Source organism: Aegilops tauschii, chromosome 7 (assembly GCF_002575655.3).
Source record: "Aegilops tauschii subsp. strangulata cultivar AL8/78 chromosome 7, Aet v6.0, whole genome shotgun sequence".
Classification (NCBI taxonomy): domain Eukaryota; kingdom Viridiplantae; phylum Streptophyta; class Magnoliopsida; order Poales; family Poaceae; genus Aegilops; species Aegilops tauschii.
Genome location: NC_053041.3, coordinates 87,588,849 through 87,616,475, shown reverse-complemented (window position 1 = coordinate 87,616,475; position 27,627 = coordinate 87,588,849).

Genomic DNA, 27,627 nt, shown 5'->3' with positions numbered 1-27,627 from the left:
AATTACCACGTGGGCTGCCTTTTTCGTACATAAATGAGCTCCACCGTGTACCCGCGCGGGCGTGGTTGGGAAAGAGACGGGAGTACGTGCGCCGTGCGTGCACCTCTTCTCTTTGTGCACGTCCCCCACCTACGTGGGTGTGTGTGTGAGAGAGATACAAACCTAGACATAATGCGCCGTCCATCCCCATGCCTCCGCCCAGTCCGACCACCAGTCACCACCACGCCCCACTCCTCCTCACCTTATCTCTCATCTTTCTCCCTCCATTTTTATATACAAGGGCCACTATCAAAATTATAGTTTGCAGATATACAAGGCCACTAACACTAATCGATGCAATATTAATGGTGTTTGCCTCATGGTACTAGCAAAGGAGGACATTAATTATCCCTTGCATGCATGCGGGAGTTTGTAAAAAAATGCATCTTGATGTTCCGTGCAATGCACGGGCATCTTGCTAGTCCATGAAAACAACACATGGCAAAATTCCACGATAAACGAGGGATTTGAATCTGTTGCGATGTTTGGATCTTGCCAGGGGTAGCCAAAATATTGGCGACCCTTTTGTCCACCAGTGCCTTTGCCACCGATGAACGAGGAATGGCTCGGGTGCTCATGCTGTCATGCATCCTCCAGCACGCACGTTGGAGACGAGCTCGCACGAGCTGTGTTTTTTTGTCCCACAACGCCGCCCGAGCCGCCCGCAGACCGACCGGCGACCCGCAAATTACGCCATCCAACCGTAGCCGCACACATTATGACAGCAACTCAACCAACCGGACGAAATTCACGCAAACACGTAGACAAACTGATATTTCATATAAACAACGACGGAAATCATATAAAATACCAGATTTTCATACAAACATGACGGATTTCATTACATTCAAATGAACTACGCGGTGCTAGTTCTGGACAACACAGGTATATAATACCTAGCCTAAATGGTCGCCCGCCGATCGATTTGTGTTCCTCATGTCAGGCAGCAGGATCACCGGACTGCCGGGAGCCCCGGAGGTATATGCTTCAGCGCAAAGGATGGCTTGCTTCCCCACTGCCCAACTGATATCATTGGCTGGTGCTGAAGATGATGGTGGCTGCTACCGGTTCGAGTTCATCACCGGCTACTACTTCGCCATGGCTGGCACCGGCTCGAGTTCATCCTAACATTCCCCTCTTCCGTGGAGCCCATGCGGGGTCGACGAAGGTCCTCGCAACAAAAGGATCCGATAAGACACCTGCTGTGTACGCCGGCATCGCCTCCGCGGTGGCCTTCATGGGACCCAAGCGGCGCCGGCCTCCCGTGTTCTACTTCTCCTCGATGATGGCAGCGGACGCGGAGGCGCTGGCCACCGACTCGTCGCTCTCCATGCACCCGGCTTCTGTCGCTGCTTGCATGGCGCGGCCGCCGGCATGGGAGTCTCGGCCACAGAAATGGGAGACGCGGTACAAGGCGGCGGCGTGGACGGCAGCAACGACGCCCGTGCGCCGCTCCTCGTCGAGCTGGCCTGGAGCGGCGAGTTGCTGAACCGCGCGCCGGCTTGGTGCGGCAACTGGCTCTGTCGGGCGAGGGGAGGGAGGTGGATCAGCGAGCTGCATAGCTCGTATCCGGCGGGCTACCCAGCCGGCTTGGATGCGGAATAACTACTCTTCGTAAGCCATTGTAAGAGTGGACAAAATGGTGGAGGAGATAGGGGAGCGGCGGAGGTGTGCGATTCTTGGCCGGCGTTTGGCCTCGTTTAAATAGGAGATTAAATAGACGACGGACGGGAGGAGCTCGGCCGGCGTTGCGTTTAACGCCGGCCCGGTCATGAACGGACGTGTGTCCAGAGTGGGTTTCTCGGCTTCCACACGGGCGGGTTTCATGGAGGCGTTTGAATGCGGCACGGAGGCGTGTTCAGCCGGGCGTGCCGCGAGTGGCACCCTCGACTCTGACCTAGGACACCGCGCCATTCTTCCACTGACGTGTGGGCTCTTTGGGTGCATGGCCTGCATGTCAGTGACCCAACGCAGGTAGCGCACAGCAGAGGAACCTTTGGTGGGCCAAGGCAGTCAGAAGCGGGCATTTCATAAACCGATGATTGTTCATTGAGTGTGACGTCATCTTTTTCATGTAGATAAGCCTACTATGTTGATAGCCCGTTCGATATGTTGTGATTCATAAAGACCGCTGCAAACATCAATCCATGTCCTTAACAAAGGGTGCATGCACGTATAGGTTGAGCGTGTGTCTTGCGTCGTGTGCTGTGTGCATGCAGGCGTGCGAGTGTTGCGTGCGTGCAAGGGTACGTTTCAGTGTTGCATGCATGGGTGCGTACGTGCGTGTGTTCGTGAGTGCATGTGTACGTGTTAGTGTTGCACGCCAGCATGCGTGCGTGTGTACGTGTCAGTGTTGCACGCCTACATGCGTGCGTGTCTTGCGTGCGTGCATGTGTACGTGCGGGGTGAGGCTACACGTCAGTCGACTGACTTTTTCATCTCTGGTCATTAGATTTTCCAGCCGTTGGATACAAAATCAAGGGCCTCCAGTTTATCATCAAACTCCACCCCCCGAGCCGCCAGCCACCACCGGCCGAACCGCCAGCCCCCGCCGCCCGCGGCCGGCCCGCCCTCCCCGAAACCACTCCCCACCGCCGGTCCGCCGCCGCACCGGCCATCCCTCTAGCCCCCCAGCCGAGCTTTTTCTTCGGGGATCCCCACCCCACCGCCCAATGAACGCCCCCAACCGCCGGTGACTACCAAGCAGAGGTCTCACGACTTCGAATACCCACCGACAACTAATTTATTACCATTTCTGTCCTTCATATACGCGCTGACGGGTGGGCCCTATGGTAATGTGCGCTGCTGAATGTGGACTGTTTGACTGGTCAATTGATCGTGTTATCAACAAATTACGGAGCTGTATGGTGAGCAAGTGACCGTATGATCACCATAAAATGTACTCCTATTTTATTAACACAGTACAGACTCAAACTACCATTTCTTTCTTTCATATACGGGCTGACAGGTGGGCCCCACGGTTACGCGGCCCGATGGTGCAACACTAGTTGCGCCGCGTGGAACGTTTGACTGGTCAATTGATTGTGTCATCAACAAAATACGGAGTTGTACGGGTGAGCCAGTGACCGTATAACTATGATATGTATTTGTTTAACACGGTACAGACGCAAGGGCTCATATATACGCGCAAGCACTCACCGCTATAAGCGCACACACGCGAACCCTACCCCTATGAGCACCTTCGAGAGAGTGGGCCAGCATATATGATCTTGAGATTTTACGAAGTCACCATAGGTCCTCGTAGTCGAGTGGAACGTCTACTCCCACTGAACGTACATCGCCAGAAAATACTGAAATTAACACAAGATAAATGCGAGCACCGGGACTTTAACCTTGATGGGCTCGAGAAACCACTGTCCTCTAACCACCCAACCACATGTTGGTTAGCACGACAAAATGTATGTGGTGACCATGATGAGCTTATTCTGAAGTCCAGTGACCATATCGTGCTTTCGCTTTAAATACAATGACCGTAAGTGTCGTCAACAAAACACGGAGCACGCATCAAATGCAAAGTCCGTCAGTGTCATCAACAAAATATGGAGACGTATCGTGAGCTAGATACGTTGTACTATTGTATATGCTTATTTTCTTAGTGGCCGATTGCGTGTGTGGTGTGGTGGGCACATCATTTCTAGTTGTGGTGGGTCAACATGAAGACTCATGGGTCGGTTCCATCCTGCGCCACATATAGATTGGACCGAGACGTGTTATACGAAGACCCATGTGGAGGACTCGGCGTACAACATGAAGCTACCAGAGTCGCGGAGGACTCTATCCCCACTGGTGATAGCCGACTATATATGATTTGTAACCCTAGGCCCTTAGTATGTTATACAAGCTTGGGGGCTAGTTCGTCGATAGTATACACACACGCACAATGCCTGGTATTCACGTGTACTTTGTACACACCCCTATCACTAATATACAGTACCAGGAGTAGGCTCTTTCTTCAACTGCAAGGGTCCGATCCGAACTAGGGTAAAACTTTGCCTCGTATTACCATCCAGCCTAACAGCCAGGGATATCCTACCGAATGATATGATGAAATCATATCTGCCAACTACTAAGAGAGAGGTGTGTCGGGGGGGGGGGCAATGTGTGCGAGAGAGGCCTAAAGATAATGTGCGTGCAGGAGACACGTAGGCACATGCGTATAGAGGGCTAGTAGAGACCGTGCATGTGTATATATGCATGTGAGAGAAATAGTGTTTTCCAACTGAGATTAGTGAAAAGAGTGGTACATAGTAGTCAGAAAGAGAGAGAGAGAGAAACAAAGAGAGCATGTGCATGAGACACCCCGACACCCTGAGAGAGATTGTGAGCATGTGTGAAAGAGAAATGCCGATGCATATAAAGTGTGTGCACTTATGCGTTAGATAGAGAGATATATAACGCGTTTGTGAGAACGGGGCGAGGCATAGTGCATCTACGTGTAAAAGGCGGTTCTACGCATTAAATTAAAATATAAATGGCATTATTATTTTTGGATGAGATCATGAATTTTGCAAATTGCGTATGGACGAAAATCGGTCTATCAGACACCCATACTCTATTGAATTCTAGCATGTGCATGTGTTTATTTCATATTATCGATCCATAGAGTGAGAGCGGTTTGAAATACAGGCAATGGATGCTTTTGCAATTCATATATAAACATTAATTAGTGCACTCCATGTTGTTAGTGTGAAGCACTTTATACATTTGTCACTTGCATGGATACATTCCAAATTGCTAGCTACGAAATAGAATACATGTCGAATTCAACATAAAGGGGGTTTCGAAGATTCGAATTCATAGGAAGTGCATTCATCTATTTGAACCGGAGATAATGGCATTTGTAAATCAGATGTAAAAGGGGGCATCAATCTTTGTTGTGAGTTTGAACATGATATATATATTCATACGCATATCTAACTTTTTTTTGCAACCAAGGAGATTATATTTGGAACCATGCATGAACTGAGGTAAGTTGCATATTTTTTAATATATACTCGTGTACAATGTATATTCGAATGTACCCCCTCCATTCCAAAATAATCGTAGCTTTAGGATTTTCAAGAGTAAAGATTTGTGAAGTTTGACAAATCCTGAAAGTTCAATTCAAGAGAACCGAAAACGTTAATGCTTCTGCTCCCAAATATTGAACGAAGCGCCAAATAGGCCTCTGGTCACCCGAAACCGCGCGAGACTAATGTTTTGGTGGTAGGAAATCACTGTCCTGACTCTGGCCTGTGTAGCCTATCGGCCCGATGTCCAAAGGTCTAAACCGGGGTAGGTTTTGTAACTTCACCAAGACGCCAGTCTCAACCGCCTCCGAGAAGCATTCATACGCCATGGGCGCCTACCCATGCGCTCGGCCGAAATCTATCCCGCCCACATTTGGGACGCCTGACATGACTGTCCTACCCCCAACCCGCAATATGTCCGAAATTTTAGATGGGGGCAAAGTTTGTAACTTTCCCCAAATTTCAAACAAGCGCGTCTCAAACCGAAAACTTGTTCCCCCTTAGTTCCCCGCCTCCCTCCGTTTCCCCATTCATACTCCGTGGGCGCGAAAACGCCCTCTCCACCAGCCGCGAAACCCCAGCCTCCTCCTTCCTCCACCCCATAGCGGCCAATCCACCGCCGCCCTACTCCATCACGCCGGAGCCGGTACCCCGACGTCGTCGTCCAACGCAACCGCAACTGCAACGCCCTCAAGGACTTAGCAGCTGAAGCCGAGGCAGAGCGGCCTCCACGACGCCGACGCCGACGTGCGCCGTACCAGAACCACTCCGACCATGCCGTCCCGTGCCTCACTGCTGCGGCTCCACTGTCGCAACTGTCCACCGCACCGGAGCTGTTCCCGCTACGCCGTCGTTCGCCGCCTCGGATCAGCTTCCCCGCCGCCGACAGACGGCCACCGCACCACACTCAACAACTTGGCCATGGTTTCGTCCAAGGCTGCACCGTCCTCCACAACTTCTGGTTTCCGGCTAACAACAAGAAGATCATCGGAAAAACAGAAGGAGGACACAACACTGCCAGCATAAAGAGGTACTCCTCTTCCCTTATTCGTGCAAATCTTACGTCTCCGCTCACACCGTATTCATCCCACGAAAGAAACTAGTTGAGCGCTTCTTACTGCATCTTCTTCGTGATACTAAATGCACAAGGTTTCCTCCCTTTTACTATTTCACCTTTGCTAGAGGTCAGTAGCCCACCTGGATTTCAATTTAGGGTCAGTCGAACTGCAATTAAAAGAAGCAGCACCCGCTTAGGCGCGCGGAGCACCTAGTCCACCTGTTCCCCGGGGAAGCGGCGCATCGGTGTCGATCATAGGGGTGTGGGGCGCAGGAGCTGCTTGCGCCCGATCTGGAGGTCGGCGGGGCTTGAATGGATGGCCGGGGGGGGGACGGTGCCAAGCATGGCGGTGCGGTGAGGTCGAGGGGAGGGCGTAGGCAGGGGAGGAATACTGGGCCGGTGGTCGCTGGCGTTTCGAGGAAGATCGTCAACACTGACTGGCTGGAGGTAGATGAAGGCGATCTGCCCGTTTTTTGTACATCGGACGGTGCAGAAAAAATGGACTGACCTATTTGCTTTCAGTCGACTGTTATTTTCATAGAATCCTGTAGTAATTTAGTGTGCCATGCATGTTGTAGAGCTATCATATGTCTCCTATCATTTATTTCTCACCGACCTGCTATCTACTACCTTTACACTGTACTGATTGTGCACACACTTCACCCATACTCACACTATTGTTTTTTTATGCATGGGTATTTCAGACTCTGACGCAGTGTTGATGAATGCAGAAAAGAAAAGAAAAGACAGAAGTCGCTCCAGTGTAATTCGAAGATAAGCACTAAGCGTTTCAGCGCTCTAATGGGTGCAGTGTCAGTAGTTGGAGACAGTAAACGTAGCTCTGCAGTTGATGATCTCAATTGCCACACACAACCATCCCAGGTGCTTGCTTTAACTTCGCGCTGTCAAATGTGGTTGCATGTTGCATATGGTGTCTAGCTTGTATTGCTTCCAATTTGGTTAAATTGCATCTGCTTACTTTACACATTATACCTTTGATAATGACATGCCTTCCTATTTTTGATACATACTACATATGTCTATTAACCATGTTCGTACATCAAACTAATGCTCTTTTGTATCCCTCGTCAATCACTTATGATGAGACAGTCACCCGAGTGGGTTACTGTGAGACGCCCTACTCGTTTAAAGAGTGCAGTGTCATCCTCCCCACATGATTCTCAAGAAACAACAAGGCTAAATGAAGATAGTCAACATAGCTCTCTAGTTGATCACCGCAATTCCCCCACACCACCATCGCAGGTGCTTGCTCTTACTTGGCAGTGTGATATGTGGTTGCATGTTGCATATGGTGTCTACCTTGTAATGCTTCTAATTAGGGTAAATTGCATCTGCTTAGTTAACACATTATACCTGTGAATATGACATGCCTTCCTATTTTTGGTACATACTACGTCTTTCTATTAACCATGTTTGTACATCAAACTACTTTTCTTGTGTATCCCTCATCAATGCTCCTAATTTGTTAAATTGCATCTCCTTAGCTTACATATTATACATGTGAATATGACACACCTTCCTGTTTTTGGTACATACTACATCTGCCTATCACACCATGTTCTTACATCAAACTACTGTTCTTGTGTATCCTGCGTCTATCGCTTATGATGAGACAGTCACGCGCCTGGGTTAATATGAGACACAATACTCTTATAAAGAATGCAATTTCATCCTCTCCACATGATTCTCAAGAAACAGCAAGCCTAAATGAAGATATTGAACGTAGCTCTGTACCTGAAGACCGCACTTCCCCTACACCACCATCACAGGTGCTTGCTCTAACTTCGCAGTGTGATATGTGGTTGCATGTTGCATACGGTGTCTAGCTTGTAATGCTTCTAATGAGGGTAAATTGCGTCTGCTTAGTTTACACACTATACCTGTGAATATGACATGCCTTCCTATTTTTGGTACACACTACATCTATGTGTTAACCTTGTTCTTACATGAAACTACCTCTCTTCTGTATCCTGCATCAATCACTTACGATGAGTCACCTTTATTCGTTGCATATTGCATATTATTTCTAGCCTGTTGCCATGTATTGCTTCTAATTTGGTCAAATACATTTGTTAGGGCACCCTTTTAATTTGGCAGAGTGATATTGGTTTCATCTTTCATATGGTTTCTAGCTTGCATCGATTCTAACAAGTTCAAGCACCTTGTGCTTAGTTTACACTTTATACATCATACATGTCAATATGTCACGCCATCCTGTTTTTCATACATATTCCATCCTCCTATCATGCGGCTGCCTTACATGAAAGTAGTGTTCGTCGGTATCATGCATCAATGAGTTCTGAAGAGCAAATTTTATTCCTTTTTCTTGTGGGTTTGACTTGACAAGGCAAAATCAAGAAAGAGGAAGGAAAAGAGTAAGGAAGGCGATGATGGTGGTCCTCTGCAGCAACGTAAACGGAGCATCTGTACCGATTCTCCTTGTATTGATAGTGCATTACAAGGTCCAAGTCTCCGCTCCCCTACTCCACCATCTAAGGTGCTTGCTCTAACTTGGCAGTGTGATATCTGGTTGCATGTTGCATATGGTGTCTAGCTCGTATTGCTCCTAATTAGTGTAAACTACATCTGCTTAGCTTACACATGATACATGTGAATATGACACGCTTTCCTGTTTTTGGTACATACTATATCTGTCTATCACACCATGTTCTTACATGAAACTACTCTTCTTGTGTATCCTGCATCAGTCACTTATGATGGGACACCTTTAAGTTGGCAGTGTGATATTGGTTTGCGTCTTGAATATGATTTCTAGCATGTATTGCTTCTAGTTTGATGAACGCCACCTATGACGAGACAGTTTTAACTTGGCAGAGTGATATTGATTGCACCTTCCATATGGTGTCTTGCAGTGTTTCTAATTTGTTGAAGTGCCTTCTGCTTAGTTACCACATCATAGGTGTGAATATGTCACACCATCCTGTTTTTCATACATATTCCATCCTCGCATCATGTGTTTGCCTTTCATCCGAGTAGTGTTCGTCAGTATCATGCATGCATGAGTTCTGAAGAGCGAATTTTATTCCTTTTTCTTATCGGTTTGACTTCACAATGCAAAATCATTACAGCTGAAGGAAATTAGTCAGGCAGTGGATGATGGTGGTCCTTCGGAGCAACTCAAACAGGGGGTCTCTACAGATTCTACTCCGCCATCCTCCCAACAAGATTCGCAAGACAACACAAGGTTGGACAGTCAACGTAGCTGTGTAGATGATGAGCACATCTCCCCTACTCCACCATCACAGGTGCTTGCTCTAACTTGACACTATTATATGTGGTTGCATGTTGCGTATGATGTCTAGCTTGTATTGCTTCTAACTTGAATTGCATCTGCTTACTTTACACATAATGCCTGTGAATATGACACGTGTTCCTGTTTCTAGAACATACGTGTACATGATGAGCACGTCTCCCCTACTCCACCATCACAGGTGCTTGCTCTTACTTGGAACTGTTATACGTGGTTGCGTTTTCCGTATGATGTCTAGTTTGTATTGCTTCTGATTATGTTGAATTGCATCTGCGTAGCTTACAACTTATACCTGCAACGATCACTTACCCATAAGACACATTTAACTTGGGACTGTGATGTAGGTTGCATCTTGCACTGTCTTCTAGCTTGTACTGCTTCTAATTTCTTGAAATGGCACTTACGACGAGACACTTTTTACCTGATAGAGTGATATTGGTTGCATGTTCATATGGTGCCTAGCTTTCATTTCTTCTAATTTTGTTGAAATGCCTTCCGCTTACTGTTTTTTCATACATATTCCATCCTCCTATCGTACGTGTGAATATGAAACGCTGTCTTTTTTTTGTATATATTCCATCCTCCTATCCTGTGCTTGCCTTACATCAAAGTAGTGTTCGTCTATATCATGCATCAACTAGTTATGCAGAGCTAATTTTATTCATCTTCTTGTGGTTTTGACTTCATAAGGCAATATCAGAAAATAGGAAGGAAAAGAGTAAGTTAGGGGATGTTGGTGGTCCTCCGCACCGATGCAAACAGAGACTCTCTAGATTTGCCACTACTACTGCTAATGAAGTTGAAGTCCCAAGTCTACATGATGAGTTCATCTCCCGTACTCCACCATCGCAGGTGCTTGCTCTAAGTTGACAGTGTCATAATTGGTTTCATGTTGCATATGTTGTCTAGCCTGTATTTCTTCTATTTTGATTAAATTGCACCTGCTGAGTTTATACATTATACATGTGCATATGACATGGCTTTCTGTGTCTAGAATACACTGCATCTATCTATCATACCATGTTCTTACATCAAAGTACTGCTGTTGTGTATCCCACATCAGTCACTCATGATTGGACGCTTTTAACATGGCAGTTTGATAGTGGTTGCATCTTGCATTGATTTCTACGTTGTACTGCTTCTAATTTTTTGAATTGCCACTTATGACAAGACACTTTTAACTTGGCAGAGTAATATTGGTTGCATCTTTCATATGGTGTCTAGCTTGCATTACTTCTATTTTCTTGAAAATCCTTCTGCTTAGTTTGCACATCGTAGCTGTGAATATGTCATGCCGTCCTGTTTTTCTTACATATTCCATCCTCATACGGTTGTCTTACATCAAAGTATTGCTTGTCTGTATCATGCATCAATGAGTTCTGAAGAGTGATTTTATTCTTTTGTGTTGTGGGTACAACTTGACATGGCAAGGTCAAAAAAGAGCAAGGAAAATAATATAGTAGGGAGTGTTGTTACTCGTCGGGTGAAACGGAAAAGGTTCTGCCGTCGAGATTCTGCTGGTACTTATAGTGCAGTAGAAGGTCCAAGTCCACCGGCTAAATCTACAAACACAGTATCACCTGCTCCACCAGCTGCAGCATCCGCTTCAACTGTACCAGCATCTCAACCAGTTACTCGTTCGTTTGCGCCGGAACTGGCCAGTTCCCAAGCTGCCTTCACACCTAACACTACTTCCGAAGCACTGCTGACACAACAGGACTGGCAAGATCAGATGAACCTCATGAGCATCAACACCAAGATGGTACCTGACCGAGTCAAGTTGCAGTTGCATGCTCCTTTATATGTACTCTCACAGTTTGATGTACACTAACACTTTCCATATTCGTTGTTGAACTAGCACCACGGCGCAAGCGAAAACAGACATCAGGGATAATGCTTGACAGATTAACAAAATCTAAAGGAGGAAGAATGGAGATCCATTTTGAGGTAGGTTTAAAAAGGCCATGTGATGCTACAGAGTCAGCCAAGTTAGTATCAGAGGCAGCCGTTGCCGTTAGGTGTCATGCACGTATCCTCCCAACGTGGATCCAGTACAGGAATGAGAAAGACAATACCCAGTTTAACACCTTCCTTGACCATTTATCCGTAAGTAATGTTATTCATCGCAATTAGTAATATTGTCTTGCTCCGTCCCATACTTTCTAGCTTCCTCCTAATAAGACTCACATTTTTTTTCAACAGATGAGGTTCAAGTTGGATCTGAAAGATGATGCAACTAAACAAGCATGCACTCATGTTTTTCAGTCTGCTCTGCGACAGTATCGGTACCACCTTAGAAAATCTCACTTTGAAGGCAAGGCTAACAATGAAATCGCCCAAACATCTCCAGTGAAATATATTACAGATGAAGACTGGACAACCCTCGTTAAACACTGGTCTGATCCAAAGTATCAGGTAGGCTATATGTATTTGATCAGACCACATATTGAACTTGTATTTATGTATGTGCCTTTCAAGTCTATCTTCTTCTAGGCTAACTGTTTGAAGAACAAAACCAACCGTTCTAAAGTGAAATTCCAACAGACAACAGGATCTCGTAGCTATCTTGCACACTGCGAGGCTCTTGTAAATAGCTGCTACTTCCTTCTTTTTTTGTGCCATATTATCGTATCTATATTGACTTGTTCCAAATACAAAGGAAAGCCCGTGCGGACCAAAAAGAACCTGAACCGAATGCAGTGCAAATCTTCAAGGATTGCCACACCAGCAAGATGAAGGGCATGCGCACACCAGTTCAAGCCGCTGTTGTAAGTCCTTACTCCTCCTGCCTTGAACTGATTGGTACTGTGATGTGTTCATTTAACTACTTGGTTTGCAGCCAATGTCTGTTACTCTGTTCACTTTTATTCACAGTTGTCTTAACGTATCATTTCACCTTACATGGTTTAAAAGAGATGAAGGATATTCTTTTGGTCTTGATCTGTAATCTAGTTGTTATGTTCATGTGCGCACACAATGATAAAATAGCCTGTTTGTTTTATATCTGTTTGCCCATGATATGAATGATGTCATACTATGTTCATCCTACTTTAAACCATGTCTCTTTATCCTTAGATGTCAACGAATATGAGGAAATAGACAATACAGTAGGCATGCTACATGGACATATGTTCCAAAAGTGATTTTATTATGTAGTTGGCACTACAATACATGCTAATGTATTACAGTAGTTCACCAAAATAAGTTATGTATAAACATTTAACCTACTTTGTTTGTTTTTGTCTCATTAGTAACTTATCTGGTACACTAATCTACAAGTTCAAACTTTCAGGAAGCTATGGAACAAATGATTGAACAACCACAACCACCTGAAGGTGACGAGGCTACTACAGGCACAATGTCACCTCTTGCTGCAGTGCGCCAGTATCTCTCCACTAACAGTGCAAAAAGCACCTTCCTGCGTAATTCTGGGTTGGTTGTCAAGGTAACCTCGTCCAAATCGCCTACTGAACAAAATCTTCCTGCTAGATAGAGTGATATATCTGTGCTCCAGACACAAGTCCAATCCCTAATGGACGTTGTTTCAGAAACAAGAATAGTGGTTGAGAAATGTCGTCAAGATATGAATGGTTTTGAAACTAGACTATCAGATATTCGCTTCGTTGTTCAAGAGCAATGGTGGAAAAAAGGTGGAGATCGTGCTGCTCCATCAGATTCTACAGCCTGAAACATTAGCACTCAGGTCAAATGATCTGTGCTTCTATACATTTGATGGTGCTTTTATCTAGAAGGACTGTAAACTTTATGCCAACAGGCCTTTTGTTGTATGGTTGGAATTTATTTTGTTGTGATACAACATTTATGATGCTGCCTCAGGCTGCAGTAATTACGACGCTATTTTTGTATAGTGTAGGTTTATCTTAGTAATGTATTCGGCCGAAAGCTTCGTAGGAGCCCAACATGCCAACATTCGTCGGGCCCATTCCAATTGGGCTAAAAACGATTACGGGCCGAAATTGGCATGTAGCCCACTAAAAATATCTGGTCCTAAATCAACATAAGCTTTCATATTTTTCTGGTAGGCCTGTGCCCATAGTGAGCCTTTAACAGGCCTAAACATAATTTGGGCCCTCAGTAAAAATAGGCCGTTTACAGGTGTAAATATCTCGAGCCCATAAAAAACATGGGCCTTTAATAGACCGAAAGTGAGATTGGGCCCTGATTGTGCCAAATAACCCACTGGACTTAGCAGGCCGAAATGGTGGCCCATTTACGATGCAGATCTTTGACAGGCCGAAATTCGGACGGGCCGTAAATGCGCCGACCTAATACACGGTCCTTTAACAGGCCGGAACTTCGATCAGGCTAGATTATCGTCATTTTTATATGGGTTGTTAATGGGCCCGATATGACGTTGGGCCACATATGGCCCATGGTTTACGTTCGGCGTTAACAGGCCGAAAATGACAACAGGCCGAAAGTGGCCCAAAGCTATAGTGGGCCTCTAACAGGCCGAATGTCAGACATGGCCGAATATGACCCAAATCCTTCACGGTCGTTTATGGGCCGAAAGTTTTGATGGCTTATAAATGGGCCCAAATGAAGCCGGACCTTTAACAGGCCGGAAATACACCGGGCCGTAATTCGGCCCAATTACTTAGCGGACTATTAACGGGCCAGAAGTGACCATGGGCCGCGTTGATGACAAGTTTAGGACAGGCCGTTGACAGAGAATGTTGGGCCTTTAGCTGGGCCGGCCCATTATGGTCTGCAGAATCTTGTGGGCCTTTAGCTGGGCCGGCTCATTGTGGTCCGCAAAATCTTGTGGGCCTTTAGCTGGGCCGGCCCATTATGGTCTGCAAAATCGTGTGGGCCTTTAGCTGGGCCGGCCCATTATGGTCTGCTAAATTTTGTGGGCCTTTAGCTGGGCCGGCCCATTATGGTCCGCTAAATCTTATGGGCCTTCGGTTGGGCCGGCCCATTTAAACTTTGTGGGCCACTTTTGGGCCGGTCCACGTGTCAACATATCATAGGCCCATCTCGACCGTTGGATGAGTGACACCTGTGCCAACGCGGAGCTGACGCGTGGATCCGTTAGCCAATGAGAATTTTACACGTGAAAAATCGGCATTGGTCGTGGCTGTTAACGGGTTATCGGATCCAAAATCTGACCCGATAGCTTAACGGCGTTCCGTTACGGTGGATGCCACGTGTCGGTCACCCTTGACGAAAGCACTTCTGTGACGCGCGATTTATCGTCATGGAAGTGGACACTTCCGTGATGATAATTTTGGCAATGTCATGGAACACTTCTACGACAGCACAAGTATGACTATCTTGATTCTGTCATAAATTTGTCATGGATGTACATGCATGACAGAAAACGCGACCTACTGTGACAAACACGTATCATCACGAAGTGTATTTTTTTGTAGTGATAACCACAAGTATTGCGTGAGTGTTAGCAATTGTGAAAGACTAAAAGATAGTTGAGTATGTGGACTTGCTGAAAAGCTCTTATATTGACTCTTTCTGATGTTATGATAAATTGCAATTGCCTCAATGACTGAGATTATAGTTTGTTAGTTCTCAATGAAGTTTCAGATTCATACTTGACATTGTGAATAGATTATTACTTGAGCATAAGAAATCATATGGCAAAATATATATGTTGCTGTTATAAGAATGATCACGATGCCCTCATGTCCGTATTTTATTTTATCGACACCTCTATCTCTAAACATGTGGACATATTTATCGTTATCGGCTTCCACTTGAGGACAAGCGAGGTCTAAGCTTGGGGAGTTGATACGTCCATTTTGCATCATGCTTTTATATTGATATTTATTGCATTATGGGCTGTTATTACACATTATGTCACAATACTTATGCCTATTCTCTCTTATTTACAAGGTTTACATAAAGAGGGAGAATGCCGGCAGCTGGAATTCTGGGCTGGAAAAGGAGCAAATATTAGAGACCTATTTTGCACAACACCAAAAGTCCTGAAACTCCACGGAAGTTATTTTTGGAAATAATAAAAAATACTGAGCGAAGAAAATACCAGAGGGGACCCACACCCTGAGCACAAGGGTGGGGGGCGCGCCCTACCCCCTGGGCGCGCCCTCCTTCCTCGTGGGCCCCCTGGTGGCCCTCCAGTGCCCATCTTCTGCTATATGAAGTCTTTCGACCGAACAAAAATCATAAGCAAGCTTTCGGGACGAGACTCCACCGCCACGAGGCGGAACCTTGGCAGAACCAATCTAGGGCTCTGGCGGACCTGTTCTGCCGGGGACACTTCCCTCCGGGAGGGGGAAATCATCGCCATCGTCATCACCAACGATCCTCTCATCGGGAGGGGGTCAATCTCCATCAACATCTTCACCAGCACCATCTCCTCTCAAACCCTAGTTCATCTCTTGTATCCAATTCTTGTCTCTAAGTCTGAGATTGGTACCTGTAGGTTGCTAGTAGTGTTGATTACTCCTTGTAGTTGATGCTAGTTGGTTTATTTGGTGGAAGATCATATGTTCAGATCCTATATGCATATTAATACTCCTCTGATTATGAACATGAATATGCTTTGTGAGTAGTTACGTTTGTTCCTGAGGACATGGGAGAAGTCTTGCTATTAGTAGTCATGTGAATTTGGTATTCGTTCAATATTTTGATGAGATGTATGTTGTCTCTCCTCTAGTGGTGTTATGTGAACGTCGACTACATGACACTTCACCATTAATTGGACCTAGAGGAAGGCATTGGGAAGTAATAAGTAGATGATGGGTTGCTAGAGTGACATAAGCTTAAACCCTAGTTTATGCGTTGCTTCGTAAGGGGCTGATTTGGATCCATATGTTTCATGCTATGGTTAGGTTTACATTAATACTTCTTTTGTAGTTGCGGATGCTTGCAATAGGATTGAATCATAAGTGGGATGCTTGTCCAAGTAAGGACAGCACCCAAGCACCGGTCCACCCACATATCAAATTATCAAAGTACCAAACGCGAATCATATGAACGTGATGAAAACTAGCTTGACGATAATTCCCATGTGTCCTCGGAAGCGCTTTTCTCTATATAAGAAATTGTCCAGGCTTGTCCTTTGCTACAAAAAGGATTGGGCCACCTTGCTGCACTTTATTTACTTTTGTTACTTGTTGCTTGTTACAAATTATCTTATCACAAAACTATCTGTTACCTATAATTTCAGTGCTTGCAAGAATACCTTGCTGAAAACCGCTTATCACTTCCTTCTGCTCCTCGTTGGGTTCGACACTCTTACTTATCGAAAGGACTACGATAGATCCCCTATACTTGTGGGTCATCAAAGAGCCGCCTGGAGGCCCAAGAGACTGAAACTCAGAAGGCTAATTCCAAATTTGAATTCAGTATATCTGAACAAGAGAAACTGAAATCCGAATTTGTAGTTGAAAAGAAGGCCTGGGCTGACGAAAAAATGGCCTTAACCCAACGAGCCGAAGCAGTGGAAAAAGCTCTTGAAGAGGTAACCACTGAATTATCCGTCTTAAAACACCGTGTATCTCAGATGGTCTCCGCAATCTTTGGTAAGTCACCCTGCCAATGTTAAGTATTAAACGTTTCTAATGATCATATGAATTTGTAATTAGCTCACCTGATATTGGTATACAGGGCCCAGGAGCTCCAACCTTAACCAGAACATGTTGGTGAAGCTGAAGGCGGTTTACACACTCGTAGAACAACTGTATACCGGATCTCAGCGTGCCTTGGCCACAGTTGCCCTGTCAAACGAAGTCCCCACACTCCTGGCGGATGTACTAAAACGGCTTGTTGTGCTGCCCCAGCGGTTCAATGAATTAAGGCGATCTTCTGCGAGAGCCGGAGCCGTAGCTGCATTAAGCCGGGCCAAGGTGTGGCTACCAGAGCTAGACCCAGCCGACATCACCATTGGATATCCAAGCCTGAAGGAGGACGGCACATCATTTGAACAGAAGGACTTCACCGCTTGTGTGAAGGAAATATGCCCTGTGGCCACCCTGATTGGTAATGACATGGATCTTACCAAGTACCAACCGGGTTATGACGCAGAAAATCGGAGAATTCCAATGCCACATTATGAAGTGATCAGCCTGATCCCTCCAATTTGTAAGCATACCTTCGCCCCTGAAGTTGACCCGGCCGGATTAATTGATGATGAAGCTGAATTTGAAGCTTTGAGTGGCATTGACTGGTCATCATCAACCTTCCAGGACAGGGAACAAGATGGAGGAGCGGAAAGGGATGATCCGGAAGCTTCAGGCCAACAAAACAATTGATCCGTCGGGCGGCTCATATTTATGTTTTGCTGAAAAAACAATGTTAATCATTTGGACTCGGGGAGTCATGTAATAGGGTAGAAATAACTTGATTTTGCCGTGCCATCGTGCACGTGTTTGGTGCTCAACACTGTTAAGCCGCCATCTTATATTCACCCGTATTATACTTATCATCTGGTTTCCTTATCACTACAGGAATCAGCTACTTTGCCGTCTACCACGGCAGACGGCAAAGGCAAGGATGGCGGACGGCAAAAGGCTCCGGCAAAGTAGGCTACGGTAAAGAGCTTCTTTGTCGTCTGCTTTTTGAAGCGGACGGCAAAGGGGCCTTTGCCATCAGCGGCGGACGGCAAAGAAAGCCGCCGGCAATAAATTCGCTGTTAGTCCGTTAGGTGGCTAACGGCAGTCTTTGCCATCTGTGGCTGATGGCAAAGAGCCTCAAGCCTTTGCCGTCTGCCACTGTAGGGAAACTGACCAAATGGGTCAGCTGCCAGGAAGCACAGGTGGTTGCCACGTGGCTTCTTTGCCGTCCGCCGCGGACGGCAAAGAGCCCGTTGCCGTCGGTGGCAGACGGCAAAGAGCCTGCATTGCCTCTTTTTTTTCTGTTTTTTCTTATACCCAACCATTTTCACAGCAAATAGATGATACATATATATTTTTCACATGGCAAGTTCACAACAAACATATGAGATATCCAACACATATAATTTCATCATACTTGCATAGTTCCATCAACCATACATAGCAAGTTCCACATACATGCATCCAACCATACATAATACAATAGTGTCATCCTACCATACATGCATAGTTCATCGATACAAAAGAAACATAGTTCATCCAAACAAGCACTCCATCTATGCTAGCTTCCGTGAAGCGAATGAATTCTGCAAAATGGGAAATAAGAAAGTTAGAAGAAGAAGAAGAAGAAGAAGAAAATGAAGAAGAAGAAGAAGAATATACGACATTTATGAGCTAATTTAGGTGAAATTGATCGTTTGTGAGCTAACTTAGGTGAAATGGATCGTTTATGAGCTAACCTAGGTGAAATGGATCGCTTATGAGCCAACTTAGGTAAAATGCATCATTTTAGAGCTAACCTAGGTAAGATGGATCATTTATGAGCTAAGTAAGGGATCATTTATGAGCTAAGTAAGGTAAAATGGGTCATTTTAGAGCTAACTTGGGTAAAATGGATCATTTATGAGCTAACTAAGGTAAAATGGATCATTTTAGAACTAACTTAGGTAAAATGGATCGTTTATGAGCTAACTAAGCTAATTATGCCATTTTTGACATAAGTAAGCTAAGTACGTGTCATTATTGAGCAAACCTAGTTAACTAAGCATATTAGAGCTAACTTTGGTCATTTTGGAGGAAACAAAGCTAAGTATAGATCGTTTTAGAGCTAACTTAGGTAAAATGGATGGTTTTGGAGGTCAGTAAGCTTATTAAGTCATTTTGGAGGAAATAAAGCTAAGTCTAGGTCATTGTGGTAAGCATTTTGGAGGAAATAAGGCTAAGTCTAGGTCTTTATGCATTTGTTAAGCAAAACACTAGAGAAACATACCATGATCATGGATGTGTAGGAGCGGGCAGGCTCGTGCCGGTAGCTGGAGAAGGATCGTGCGATGCTTGTCTGGAGTTACATTGCACCAAAGATCATTTCCAATATCTCGTTAGCATGATGACACTCAAATGTTAATACTAGCAAGTAATGTCCATTCAAATTAAACTCACCGTGGTCCCAGGAGCAATCCCTGGCATCGGCGGAGCGGGCTGACCGGTCTTCTCGCACACAGATTGCACATTTGGTTTTGACGACTCAGTCATACTAGTTAGTAATGAGACAAACACTACATGAATGTTTTGGCTAATCTGCAGAAGAAACTGTAGGAGATATGCCCTAGAGGCAATAATAAATGTTATTGATTATCTCCCTATTCATAATTATGTTTATGTTCCATGCTATAACTGCTGTGGTTCCCGAGCCCGTATATCCATAAAGGCTCTGGGGAGAACCCATATGCACGTGTGGAATAATAAACGGTAAAATGTATTCCTAGTCGTGCCTCTAAGACCAGCTCAAGTGTTGCATGATGATTATGTTTTCCCAATCATGGGCATGTCTATGCCAAGCAATTTTGAGGGCACAATGTCAGGAAGGACATTTGTGTTGAATCAACCCGAATTGATGTTATGCTATGAGATACATTCGTCACAAGTTAATGGTTTATAACACAGAGATAGTTAATGTTTGCATAATTCCTTAGACCATGAGAGTATCGAGTTTCTTCATGCTTGCTTCATGAACTTTGGGGTTTGTTAAACGTCATCCGTAACTGGATGGCTATTACGGCGGCTTACGGGTTCATGGGAAAGTATGTTAAGTGACTTGATAGCTCGAGATTGGGATTTGCTCCTCCGACGATGGAGAGATATACTCGGGCCCTCTCGGTGTTACGGTGTCCATCATCGTCTGGCCAGACACTTTGTGATTTGATCACGGGGATGCCGGAACACGAAACGAGAACAAAACCGGTAACGAGGTAACTAGCATAGTGGACAAGTTGTTGATCCACGGGAATGCCAACATGTCTCACCTCGGGTATTTGTAACATATCGCGAAGCAACAGGAATAGCACATGGCAACTGGAGGTTCACTCGAATATTTATTCGTGTGGGTATAGGGGTCAATATGGGTGTCCACGGCTCCGATGTTGATCATTGATCGGAAGGGGTTCCGGGTCATGTCTATACTTCACCGAACCTATAGGGTCACACGCTTAAGGGTCATCTATCTGCTGAATACTAGACAGGGGGTCTGAGAGAAAATCACCGAAAAAGTTTCGGACACCGAAAAGTTTCGGACAGCAGAATCGTACCGCAGAGAGAGGTCATCGGATAAGTTTCGATGATACCAAAAAGTTGTTTCGGGATACACCATTAAGTCAAATTGGTTTCGGCACATGCCTGATAATTCTTGGAGGATGCCAGAATCATTCTGGAAGCTTTTTGGAATTTTCAGAAATAAAAACCGAAAATGTTTCGGAGCTGCCGGTACCGCTTTGGTTGTTTTTCGCAGATGAAATTCACTAATCTGAAATTGTTTCAGAACGAATCCAAAATCATTTTAGTGGGTACTGGAATTATTCTAAGACCCACAGAAATATTTTCGGATTTAATGGATGCGAAAAATTGTCTTCATGAATAGTGAAAACGCATTCTTGTTTGCTTTTCGCAGATGAAAATCACTAAACCGAAATTGTTTCGGAACGCGTTGAAAATTATTTTAGTGGGTACTGGAAATGTTCCGAGCCCACATAAATATTTTCAGTTCGAACGGACGCTGAAAAATGTCGTCATGAATAGTGAAAGTGCTTTTTGCTTGGCTTCTTGGAGAAGCCACCTTGAGGGCCTTTTTGGTATTTCCTCCCTTGGCTTCTTGGAGAAGCCACCCTTGGGCTTGGCCTATAAATAGGGGTGGAGGGGGCTGCCTAAAGGATCATCCCTTGCTCTCATACACATGCCATGCATTATCTGGCTTCTTCTCTCCCTCCCACGAAAAGAGTTTCGTAGAGCCGTAAGGCTGTCTGGGTTCCGGCAGGAACTAGTTCTGGACGGCGAAGCCCTGCCGGATAGATGACACCGTATGTGTGCAACTCTGTAGAGAGATCGTAGTTTCGGTCTTAGTTCGTGAGTGCCTCCCGAAGGGCTGTCCGTGTGACCGTCCGAGTTTCGAAGGTCCTCCCGAAGGGCTGTCCGAGTGACCGTTCGAGTTTCGAAGGTCCTCCCGAAGGGCTGTCCGCGACACCGTCCGGGGGGCTGTTCGACCACCTCCCAGAGGGCTGTCTGAGGAGCAGATGAGGGTTTACATCCTCGCGGTTGGGAGGTTGTAAATCCTAGCTGCGGGGATCTGCACCGCCGATCGTCATCGACTCTACTTCCCGCTGCGCTACGAGTCGGTAACGAAAAAGATCAAACCATGTATGCAGTCTCCATAGTGGTCCTGGGCTGGTGCGTAGGTCGGAATTTTTTTGTTTTCTGCTGCGTTACCCCTATAGTGGCATCAAGAGCCGTGCTATGCGTAGATGCAGGTTTCGATCTAGAATACATGGAGATGTATGGGTATTGCATAATATATTTAGGTAGTAGATGAGATCTATTGCTGAAAATTATTTATGCGGGTGACAGATGAAATCTGTTACCCGACGTTCTTGTTGCTTCCCTAGAATTTGCGTTTGCTCAATCTCGAGACAGCATGGTGGAATTTGACAAAGTTCTGGCAATCCGTGATCCTGATTGATCATGGAAGTGCTATCAGTTCTTTGGGTTCTGCCGTAGTCAAAAGAAAGATGAAATTCGCAGATGAAAGGGCATTGCAGATATGATCTGCACGGGGGCCATGCGTATGACGAAGTTTATTATGGAGCTCGAGATTTAACTATCTCGTGTTTCATACACCCCGAGATGTTAATCTAGCAACTTGAATAATCATACTTGATGATAAAACGTTGGTAGCTGCGGTTTAAGTCAAAACCTTAGAAGCCACGTAAAATAAATTTTGCATAAACCGATTAGAGGCGTCTAACTTGGTTTTGCAGGATGTGCATGTGATGTGGTATAGCAGTGCTCATACTAATTCGATTATGTATGAGATGACTATATGATGTAATTTGATTAACATGACCTGCGTGTCATGATTCGGCATGATGGCTGGAGCCATATGATTGCACTTTAATGACCTGCGTGTCAACCTTAAGTAATGCATTAATTTTATACGCTATGGAGATAGCAATATTATCTGGTGCATCGACAAGGTGGTGGCAATCTTCGCGAAGGTGAACACCAACACGAATGCCGAAGACGAAGAAATGAAATACTTCTTCGTCAGAAAGGGCTATACCATATCATGCTATTATGAATTGCCTGAGATGTTTATCCCCTATGATGCACCCTTCTTAATTGCGCGGTAGTCGCTTTTTATTAGGGTGATCTCTCACAAAAATACCAAGTAGTTAGTGTTCTCCCAAGTGTAGCACCGTCATGGCACCTATCTTTTCGGGGTGCGCCGTGTCACACGGGTACGAACGATTAGAGAAGTGTGAGGCGGGTGAGTTGAGACCTCGCAGCGAGATCACTTGGTTGTCTTGATGTTCAGGCATGACCATCATGAGCTCGGAACACACGCATCGAAAGATGAACAAGAGTCACATAGAGATGTGATTGGCAAGTTGGCCTACCGGTTGAGATTTTTCGTCATCAGTGGTGTTACACTAATGGCGAACAATTGAAATGTGGGTCTTGTATCACTCACAATCAATTTTGAGAGATATTGATTTGAGTGGGAGCGCACTGTTGAATTAACATGTTTAATTCTCAATGCAATTAATTTTGAACACAGTCTAAGTGTGGTTTGCATAATAGTTGTAGAATAATGGCTCGCATTTCCACCTTCCCTATTAAAATTGAATAGCTGTTAAATATCTGGTTAAAACTTTACGATTGGTAACATAATATGAGGATTGTCCTCAAAAGTGCCGAGAAGGACTTTGTCCTATCGCATGCTTTCCGTATCCTCCCGCTAATGCTATGGATCATGTGACTCTCGTCCTTCGATCCAAAAGCTAGAATTCTGTTACGGTCAAGTGGAATATGTTTGCTTCCATGAAACCCAAACTTCGAAAGTTGGGATAGTTATATGATATTCATGGAACTGAAAATTATTTTCAGATACAAACAAAGCAATGTTTGTTTGCAAGTATTAGTAAAAGTGTTTACTATGCATTTGACTATTGGGAAAGGGATCCAGAAGAACGCCTGTCATATAATGAAAGGTGAATAAAACAGCAACTTAAAGAGAAAGGAAGTGTCCAAAGGGTGTTAGTATGACTTACACGCCTAGGAAGTCCGGGGCTAATGCCACTCTTAAGTTGGGTGCTTCTTCTGAGAGTAGGAGAAATACTAAAAGTTAAACTGTTAGAAGTATAAAGGCAAAAGGAAAGAAGACTGGAATATCCAGCTCATGTGTGAATGTCATACAAGTTTTTGATGTATAGAAGGCTGGTCAAAGATATAGTTCTTGCGAATTATGGTTAAACATGTTAATCATTAATTCTTGGGTATTGTGAGTTCATCACAAAAATGCCCGCTCGATTGCATTCTGTTGCAACTCGATGTAAGAACTACTATGGCCTGAAAGACTAGCTAGAAATGAGGTTAAGGTATACACAAGGAACATAGTAAATGTTACTATACCTTCCATCGGTGTATTGCCGTCTGTATTTATTTTCATAATTCATTTAGAGTTTTACAAACTCTATCCCATTGCATAAGGTATCTTGCAAGAAGGTTGTTCATAAGAGAACTTCTTATGTTCGATGTTATGAATAACACAAGGGCCATACTTTCATTATGAATGAGATGTATGTTATGAATATTGATAATAATACAATACCTCTTGGTTTACTTTCATAATTCATTTTAGAGTTTCATAAACTCTAGCCCATTGCACAATGTTTGTTGCAAAAGAGTTGTTCATAAAAACAACAATTGTTGTTAAGTATTATGAATAACATGAAGGGCCATGCTTCCATCCAAGATGGATGTATGTTATGAATATTGATGGTAATATAATACATCCATAACACTGACGCTAAATGTCGCAAGACAATGAGAATACCACACATGTGTGGCACTGTGGCACTGTATTTGGTCACATTGGAGAAACCCGCATGGAAAAATTCCATTATGATAGATTTTGAAGTCGTTTGATTTTGAATCATCTGACACTTGCAACTTTTCTCCGAAAAGTGAAGTGACTGAAATACCGTTCACAGGCCATAAGGAACGAGCAACAAACTTATTGGTGATCATACATTTTGATGTGTGTAGTTCAATAAATGTTGTTGCAAGTAGTGGATTTATATATCTTCAGAAATGACTCAAGTAGATATATGGATATTTGCTTGATGAGACGTAAGTCTGGATCTTTTGAAATCATTCGAAAGGTTTTAAAAAATGAAGTAGAAGTTATTGTAACAAGAAAATTATGTTTCTGCAATTTGATTGCACAAAGGAATATTTGAGTTACATGTTTAGCGAATGTCTGATGAGTTGTGAAAGGGGTTTCATAACTTGCACCTCCCGGAACACCACTACAAGTGAAAAGTCCGTGGAGATGTAATCTAACCATTTATGACATGGTAAGGTCAAAGATGACATAAATAAATTTGCCATTATCCTTTTTAAAGTGATGCTTTAGAGACTGCGGCTTTTACACTGAAAAGAGCTACATCAGGTCTGTTGAAATGAAGCCATGGTATGGTACGCCCAACCATGTTATATCTTTTCTTAACATTTGGAATATGGGGCTTGTGTAAAAGGTTACAAACCTATTCCAAATCAGACAAGTGCTACTTTGTAGGTTATACCAAAATGTTGGGTATTCCTCCCTCACTATACCGAGGCAAATAGTTTTGCCGCGAAACGGTGTGCTTTTAAAGAGAATGGTTCTTTCAAAAAGGTGAGTGGGAGAATAGTGCAACTCGACGAGATAAACAGTATCTACATCATCAGATCAAAGGAAAGAGACCTTGGAAGTAATTCCATAGTTTCCTACTGTGACTGATACGGAAGTCTCTACAATAAAATGTATGAACTTTGGTCGAACTTGCAGCTGAACCATGTAGGCAAGGCTCGTGCAAACCTCTCAGGTGCGCAAACGAGATATTGTTGTCAGACAACATTATACCTACGATACACAAGGAAGCGTTGATGGGCCCTGACTCCGGAATTGGCTAAATGCCAATACAACCCGAGTTAGTTTCCATATAAGTGATTCAAGATTTAAACCTTGATACACCTTTCGGAAGACTTAGAGTCTAACGAATATTTATGGAACTTAAAACTGATACGGATAAAAATGTTTTATCCATAAAGCTCGACTTGTTGAAATAACAAGTTCAAGAGTTGACTATGATGAGGTTGTTTTCATCGTAGCGATGCTTAAAGTCGGTTCGGGTTGAACTAGCAATTAATACATATTTCAATCATGAGATATGAAACATGGATGATAAAAGGATTTCCATCTGATGGAAATGAAAGCTAGGACTTGTATATGATACAGTCCAAAGTAATTTGTCGATCCAGAGGATGCTAGTAGGTATGCAAACTTCAGAGTTCCAACAATGGACAGAAGAGAGCAAAATGGAGTTGGAATCTTCGTGTTTTGATGAAATGGTCAAAGGTGTTTTGACTTCATCAATGGGTAACGAAGATGCTTGTAATTCAAGAAAGTAAGTGGGAGCGTAATAATATTTCTAAAAACCTTATGTGCTTGGCACATTGGTAATTGGAAATAAATTTCTTGACACGAATTAGGACTTCATTTGAAAATAGTTTTTCGATGAAATGCTTAGGCTAAATAGCCTCAATATTAGGCATGATGATCTATGGAGATAGATTTACCTAATGGGGCTAAGCAATGAATACATATTGACAAGATGCTAAAACCTTTTAGCATTTAAAACGCCAAGGAGTGATTCTTGCCAAAGTCACATGGAAAGAGTTTTTGCAAGACTCGGTGTCCCAAAACACTGATGAGTAAAATACATGATGCAGATTCCACACACTTTTGTGTTTGGATTAATCATGTATTCCATGGTATGTAAAACAACCAGATATGTCCGATACTCCCAAGGTATTGCGAGTATGGATACCAAAGTGATCAAATTACTAATCATGGGACAACAGTGAAAGATGTCACAGAGTACTAGAGTAAGTACTGATGACATGGTTTTCTCGCAAGCAGAGATCATGAAGAGTTCGTTGTAAAATGTTACATCGATACAGTCTTCATCTTTTCTCCATGCGATTTTCGATTTAAATTAAGGGTTTTGTGTAACACACAATGTGGTGGCACAGTTAGTTGGAATTTGTTCAAACTAGTTACTGTGGCGAATTCTATAACAAGGGCTAAGTATGTTAACGCTTTAGAAGCGACAAAGAAGATGTTGAATCATATAGTTCATTCATGAACTTAGTATAGTTCCAAGATGGCTTTTGACAATGGGACACTACTGCAGGTAGTTGCTCCATAACTCAGTCTGAGGAATCCAGGTTCGACCTGTGATTTACATACATACAAAGCCAAGTCCACACAAAATATGAATTTTGTGAAAACGTGAAAACGCGAGGACATGCAAAGATACACACGGAAATGAAGTCGTCAGATCCGTTGGACATCAGGCTATACCACAAGCGAAGCATATTTACACCGGTGTGCCACAGGTGTGAAGTGCATTAGCATAAGCTAGATTATTGTCTCTAGTGCAAGTGGGAGTCTTTAGGAGATATGCCCTAGAGGCAATAATAAATGTTATTGATTATCTCCCTGTTCATAATTATGTTTATGTTCCATGCTATAACTGCTGTGGTTCCCGAGCCCGTATATCCATAAAGGCTCTGGGGAGAACCCATATGCACGTGTGGAATAATAAACGGTAAAAATGTATTCCTAGTCGTGCCTCTAAGACTAGCTCAAGTGTTGCATGATGATTATGTTTTCCCAATCATGGGCATGTCTATGCCAAGCAATTTTGAGGGCACAATGTCAGGAAGGACATTTGTGTTGAATCAACCCGAATTGATGTTATGCTATGAGATACATTCGTCACAAGTTAATGGTTTATAACACAGAGATAGTTAATGTTTGCATAATTCCTTAGACCATGAGAGTATCGAGTTTCTTCATGCTTGCTTCATGAACTTTGGGGTTTGTTAAACGTCATCCGTAACTGGATGGCTATTACGGCGGCTTACGGGTTCATGGGAAAGTATGTTAAGTGACTTGATAGCTCGAGATTGGGATTTGCTCCTCCGACGATGGAGAGATATACTCGGGCCCTCTCGGTGTTACGGTGTCCATCATCGTCTGGCCAGACACTTTGTGAT